Source organism: Mus caroli, chromosome 14 (assembly GCF_900094665.2).
Source record: "Mus caroli chromosome 14, CAROLI_EIJ_v1.1, whole genome shotgun sequence".
NCBI classification, from domain to species: Eukaryota; Metazoa; Chordata; class Mammalia; order Rodentia; family Muridae; genus Mus; species Mus caroli.
The window spans coordinates 89558839-89566098 of record NC_034583.1 but is presented as its reverse complement, the minus strand read 5'-3'; positions in this window follow the sequence as shown (position 1 = coordinate 89566098).

Below are 7260 nucleotides of genomic sequence, written 5' to 3'. Positions count from 1 at the left end.
TGTCAATTAAATGATTGTTTTGGTGTTTCTGAGACCAGGTTTCATGTAGCTCAGCTTGGCCTCAATCTGACCAAACAGAAAAGGTTCGTCTTGAATTTCCAATTCTAGTGCTTCATCCTAGAGAGCCATGATTATAGACAGGTATGTGCTACTGAGTCTGGCTCCACCCAAGATTCTGTCTAGAAAGAAAAGCTAGCTTGATGGGAAAGCAAAATTAGGAACACCATGGGTGTCTGGTGTGTAGTGGTGTGTGTCTTTAATCCCAGAATATGAGAGGCCAGTGGCGGGTGGTTTTCTGTGAGTTCAAGACCAGCCTGGTCTTCAAATTGAGTTCCAGGACAGCCAGAGCTACACAGTGAGACTGGATTCAAAACTATGAACCACAGTAAGAGAGAAGAAAAGGGGATTTTTATTAATCTATAAAATCAACATGGGATTTGATTCCAGCTCTCTTACATTTTAAGCCCAGTGTCTTGACCCCTCTGATCCAGAGATGCAGATGGGGAGAAACAATACAAGTGATGCCTGGTGTGGAGTAGGGCAGCATCAATAATAAGGCTGATGAGAATCACGGCGGGGGTAAAGGTTCAGCAGGAAATGTCTCAGCTGCTTTAACTAACCACAGGGTTAGCAGGAGTGAGCAGTTTGATGGGGCCACCCATCACTGACCTGAGTCTCTTTAGTTCTGGAGCCTAGGTTTTTAGAGCCACGTGGGACAGCACCTTTTAAGTGTGACCCAGTGGTAACAGAGAGCTGAGAAACTGAAGCCCACGAAGAACAAGTGGCCTTGCTACAGGTTGCGTGAAGTCTTTTAAAATATGTCGCCTGCTTTCATCTTCTCCGTAGCCTATGATGTCGGTATAATGAGCCTGACTTCAAGGATGAATGAAGGCTCAGAGTGGTTGCCTGCTCGCATCTCTACAGAAGTGGTGCTAGAAGATGAAGGCAGAAAAAAGGGATGACTTTATTCACAGGGCTCCAGGAGACAAGCGAACTGAACGCTGGAGGACACCGATCAAAGGGATATCTGACTGAGAGCAAGTTTACAAAATAACTGATATGCGCTCTACAAAACAAGCTGTGGAAGATAACGGAAAGCCAGGAACCGAACTGTCCTAGATTAGAGGAGATTGGAAGGACTTAGCAGGTGGTTTCCTGGACAATCTAGAGATTTTTGGGGGGAAACAGAGGGCATCCCTAGGACAATGGAGAGATCTGAAGACCATCTTGATTAGATAATAGTATTGTACTGATGCTAATTTTCTGATGTCCAGCACCCGTGCACCTGTGTAAGAAAACGTCCCTTTTAGGAAATGTTCTTTAGAACCCCCTCAGCAACAGGGTTCCTGAGATTGCTCCGCGGATAAAGGCATTTGCCACTCCTGGATGCAATCCTGATGACCTCAGTCTGATACTGGAACCCCGGGGCAAAGTGGAAGGAGAGAACCCATTCCAGAGCTGTCCTCTGACCTCCACACATGCATCATGGTGTGTGCTCCACGCCCCCCATATAGAAAAACCTAATGAACTAGAAAAGTAGAAATCTTTGGCAGCAAAGAGAAATGTATGTGTAAAGTGAACAAGAGACTGGGCAAGAACAAGAGCTTGCTGACAGGAGCCTGATATGGCTCTGTCAGTGCCTGACAAATTCAGAGAGGATGCTCTCAGCCAACCATTGGACTGAGCACAAGGTCCCCAATGAAGGAACTAGAGAAAGGATCCAAAGAGCTGAAGGGGTTTGCAACCCCATAGGAGGAACAACAATATGAACTAATCAGTACCCCCAGAGCTCCCAGGGAATAAACCACCAACCAAAGAGTACACATGGAGGGACCCATGGCTCAGCTGCATATGTAGCAGAGGATGGCCTAGTCAGTCATCAGTGGTAGGAGAGACCCTTGATCCTGTGAAGGCTTGATGCCCCAGTGTAGGGGAATGCCAGGGCAGGGAATCGGGAATGGGTGGGTTGGGGAGCAGGGGGAGGGGATAAAGGATGGGGGTTTTCAGAGGGGGAACCAGGAAAGGGGATAACATTTGAAATGTAAATAAAGTAAATATCTAAAAAAAGAAGAGAGAGAGAGAGAGAGACAGAGAACAGCAACCCCCAGAGATGCTGCTGCTGACTTCCAGAGAACCACTGTAAAACTACATGAGCATTGCCTGTGTGGCGCTTCTCAATTTTTACAAAATATGAAGTTAGATCAAAATAATTTTACGAAATTATGTATGATCTTATCTCAAATGGCCCAAAGCCAAACAAACACAAAACAGAAAGGGGAAATAACTGGAGAAGATATTTCTTTCACCTATTTGTTGAGAAAAATACCTGGAACTTAAAAAAAAAAGACAGTTGCTCTGTTGGAGCTGGCCAGCACGTTCCCCGTTCTAAAAGTGACAAGGACTTCCTGCTCAAATAAGTGAGTCTTCAGCATCCCCTGAGAGAAGCAAGCTCTATGTGACTGAACAAAACTGGAGAAAAACCTCAGGACCAGGAAAAATAGATGTACTGGCTAGTTTTGTGTCAACTTGATACAGCTGGAGTTATCACAGAGAAAGGAGCTTCAGTTGAGGAGATGCCTCCATGAGATCCAACTGTAAGGCATTTTCTCAATTAGTGATCAAGGGGGAAAGGCCCCTTGTGGGTGGGACCTTCTCTGGGCTGGGAGTCTTGGGTCCTATAAGAGAGCAGGCTGAGCAAGCCAGGGGAGGCAAGCCAGTAAAGAACATCCCTCCATGGCCTCTGCATCATCAGGTCCTGCTTCCTGCCCTGCTTGAGTTCCAGTCCTGACTTCCTTTGGTGATGAACAGCAGTATGGAAGTGTAAGCCGAATACAACTTCCCAACTTGCTTCTTGGTCATGATGTTTGTGCAGGAATAGAAACCCTGACTAAGGCAATAGAGGAGGCATTTTATTATATATAAAGATGTCAAGATACATATAGATCTCATTTAACACACACACTCAAGGTATAGCATTTACAGTGGTGGACACATGAAGGGCTCAATACATCCCTTTGCTCTCTTTTGGAAGAAGCCAGACACACAGATAAGGAAGGGAGGAGAGAACAGATTTAAATGCCACCTTTCTTAGTATGGAGTGTTATGTTGGAGGACACAGTTTTGTGTGAAGGTCAGATGGACCTTAATCCTGCTCTCGTCCCTGCCCCCAGTGTCCTAGACTTACCTACCTAGTCACAAAATGGTGAGTAAGTTGTCACAGGGGCAGGGGGACTTCCCAGGAATAGAATATGTCCCTATGCCTGTCTGTCTCTCCGTCTCTCTCTCTCCTTCCTTTTTTTATCTTGACAAGTAGGCAAAACTAACCTTAAAATGACCTCAATCCTGTGTCTGCTTTGAAGCACTGGTATTACAGGCCATATATGCTTTTTACATGATTTTTAAATGAATTACTCATTGAGAAGAGATCTGTCCTGGGCTGCTGGGCCTCCTGAAGTAGGGTGACAGTTATGTGCCCCCACGGGGTGCCAAGGCCTTTCTGCACGTTGAGCGAGCACTCTTAGCAACTGAGCGGCACACATGGTTTTACTTTATTTTATTTTTAAGATGAGGTTCCTCCACGTAGTTGAAACTGACCTCAGACCTAAAATCCTCCTGGCTTGGCTTCCCGAGTGCTGGCTTTGTAGACCTGCGCTGACACTTGGGGCTTGGCTCTCGTTCTTTTTACTTATTTATTTATTTGATAAATTCTGTTGAGAGCATCATATTACCCCCTACCTTCCTCTCAGATCCATCTGCTATGTACACACACGCACATACAGACATATTTGCCTGGTTCTTTTGTGAAAGAAGAGTTGGACAGAAAGGTGTGGGATCTCTTCAGAGTTCCTTTCCACCAAACAGTCATCAGGAAGAAGAAGAAGCTACAAACGTGAGGCTCAGGACAGGACACTGAAGAAGGGTTTTTCTATGAGGCTGGGGAGAAAAGAGCAAGAGATCAGAAAGGGGGGAGGCACCAAGGCTACGCCTGTAGAGGATAAGGTTCTGTATCGAGCACTTACAGGGCTGCTGACAACCTGCTAGAACCAGTTCCAGGGAACCAACACCCTCCTCTGGCCTCCATAACCACTCCATGCATATGGGACTCAGGCGTACATGCCAGCAGAAGACCCACACACAGAGGATAAAAATAAGTCAGTCTTGGCTAGGCATGAGGGTATACACTCATCCATCCCAGCACTGAGAAAAGGAGACAGAGGCAGGTCGATCTCTGTGAGTTCAAGGCCAGTCTGGTCTATAAAGTGAGTTCCAAGACAGTCAGAGCTACACAGCAAGATCCTATCTAAAAAGACAAAGCAAGAGAAAAAATATAAAAACATCCTTAGAAAACAAACAAATTTATGGGCTGAAGAGGTGGCTCAGCAGATAAGAGCACTGGCTGCTCTACTGTAGAAGCTGGCTTCTGTTCCCAGCACTCACATGGTGGCTCATAGTCCCAGGGAACCTGACATTTTTCTGGCCTCTGGGAGTCGGAACCACATGTAGTGCACACACACACACTTAGGTCAAGCATCCAAAGGCACAAAATAATAAACATTTAAAAACTACAAATAAATAAAAATTGCTGAGTGGTGGTGGCACATGCCTTTAAACCTAACACTTGGGAGGCAGAGGCAGGTGGATCTCTGTAAATTAGAAGCCAGCCTGGTCTGCAGAGTGAGTTCCAGGACTGCCAGGGCTACACAGAGAAATCCTGTCTTGAAAGAGCAAAACAAAATTAAATAGAATAAAAAATTGAAAAAAAAAATTAAAAACCCGTCTCTAAGCTGAGCGTGGTGGCGCACGCCTTTAATCCCAGCACTCGGGAGGCAGAGGTAGGCGGATTTCTTAGTTTGAGGCCAGCCTGGTCTACAAAGTGAGTTCCAGGACATCCAGGGCTATACAGAGAAACCCTGTCTCGAAAAAAACCAAAAAAAAAAAAAAAAAAAAAAAAACCTGCCTCCAACTCCAAGTAGAAGCAAGAGGACAAGGAGTTCAAGGTCACCCTCAGATACAGATAATCCAAGATCACCCTCAGCTTCAGAGAATCCGAGGTCAGCCTCAGCTACAGAGAATCCAAGGTCACCCTCAGCTATAGAGAATCCGAGGTCACCCTCAGCTACAGATAATCCAAGATCACCCTCAGCTTCAGAGAATCCAAGGTCACCCTCAGCTACAGATAATCCGAGGTCAGCCTGAGCTTCTTGAAAACCTATCTCAGGAAAAAATGGGCTGAGGGGAGGGCTCAAGGAAGAATGAGTCTGAGCGGGGTACTGGACACCCTCTTCTGTATTCTGTGTACACACTTGTGCCTAAGCCTCATACACACACAGACACACCAAAGCACCCAAATAAATAAATAGATAGATAGATAAATAAATAAATAAATAGATACAACGTGTGCTATGAATGCAGCCCAGCTGGTCAAATGGATCCCTAGTGTAGCTTCAAAGCAGGCATGCTGTGCAAACTTACAATCCTCTCACTCATAAGACCTTGCATACATGGTGAATTTGAGGCTAGCCTGGGCTATATAAGACCTTATCTAAAGAAAAGTTATGTAATTAGTATTGATAGCTAATTAACAAACCGATATGTATCAATTAACTAAAGACAATATATGAGGTTGGAGAAAGCATAATGATTTGCAATTCTGTTTACTTCTGCTCAAACCACTGGCCTCTCATCCTGTACAACAACAGACTTCCTGAAAATGGCCAGGCACAGCACAGCAGCAAATAATATCTTTATTGTCAGCAAGCAGGAGGCAAAGGCAGGTGGATCTGCAGGTGTGCAGGGCTGCCTGGTCTACAGAGCAAGTTCCAAGCCAGCCAGAGCTAGATAAGTGAGACTCCATCTTCAAAATAAAAGAAAGCAAACAAAAGCATTACTACAAAGCACTCAGTCATGTTAAGTGTTTGCATAAATTATTGCCCCAACAACGACATGATACATTTTTACTTTGGTCTTTTATTTTTTTTATTTTTTCTTTTGAAACAACAGGTACATTAACAAACGATAACTAAAGAACTTATATAATAAAATCTTGTATATTCTGGTTACACAGATGATTTGATCAGCTGCTTGAACACAGAAATTAACTCTGCTTTTTTTTTCCCCCTGCTAGTGAGTGAGTGGCGCTGGAGATAGACCACCAAGAGCCTTGTACATACATAGTAGGCACACTCTCTTCCAATGAGCTTCCAAATCTCTAGCCCTGTTTTACAATCAATTAAAATACACAGCTATGAGAATTATTCTGCAGAAGTGCCCCTCAACACATGGCTGTTGCTCCCTCCAGCTCACGTGACCCAGCAATCCGGTCTTCAGCTCTCCCTTCTGTGACCCAGCAGTCACCCCCTTCGGCACCTGCTCACATGAGCCAACAATTTCTAACTGAGTCTTCTCCCTCCTGAGGTTTGATCTAATAGACATAGAATTTGTCTTTTAGTCACAAAAGTAATAGGATGTATATGAATACTTTAATTATTTCATCTAAGTCTTGGTCAAGTGGAAATAATTTGTTGTCTGGGTTTCTTTGTTGTTTTTCTGAGACAGGGTCTTATGGAAGCACAGGTAGAACCCAAACTTGTGCTGTACCAGAAGGCATCCTTGAACTCCTGATCTTTGACCCTTCATCTCGCAATTTTTTATATGATAGGCATTCACATCAACACACCCCGCAATATCAGCCTTTCGTGTTTTCTTTTGAGACAGGGTCTTGCTATGTAGCTCTATCCAGCCTGGAACCTGGGTGACCCGGAAAGCTCCTGACTTCTGTCAGCTTTCCAAACACTACAGCCATGATGCCTGGGATAATAGGCTGTATAAACTTTTAAAATTAATTTCAAGACAAGGTCTCATGGATGAAGATGAGATCCTGGCTGCGAATGACCTGGAATTTCTGATCCTCCTGCCTCCACTGACCAAGTGTTGTATTATAGGCATGTGTTGCTACGCCCGGTTTATCACTGTGGGTGACCTAGTTCAAGGCTTCCTGCATGCTCACCAAACACTCTGCCAACTAAGCTACATTCCCTGAGGCTCTATAGAGTTCCTTAAAACAAACAAACAAACAAACAAGCCCTTTTACTTTATCTGTACGGATGCTATGCCTGCACGTATGTCTGTGTACTGCTTGTGTGCCCAGTGGCCTTGGATGTCAGAAAAGGGCATTGGATCTCCTGGAACAGGAATTATAGACAGTTGGGAGTGTTCTGTGGGTATTCGAAACTGAACTCAGTTCCTCTGGGAGAGCAACAA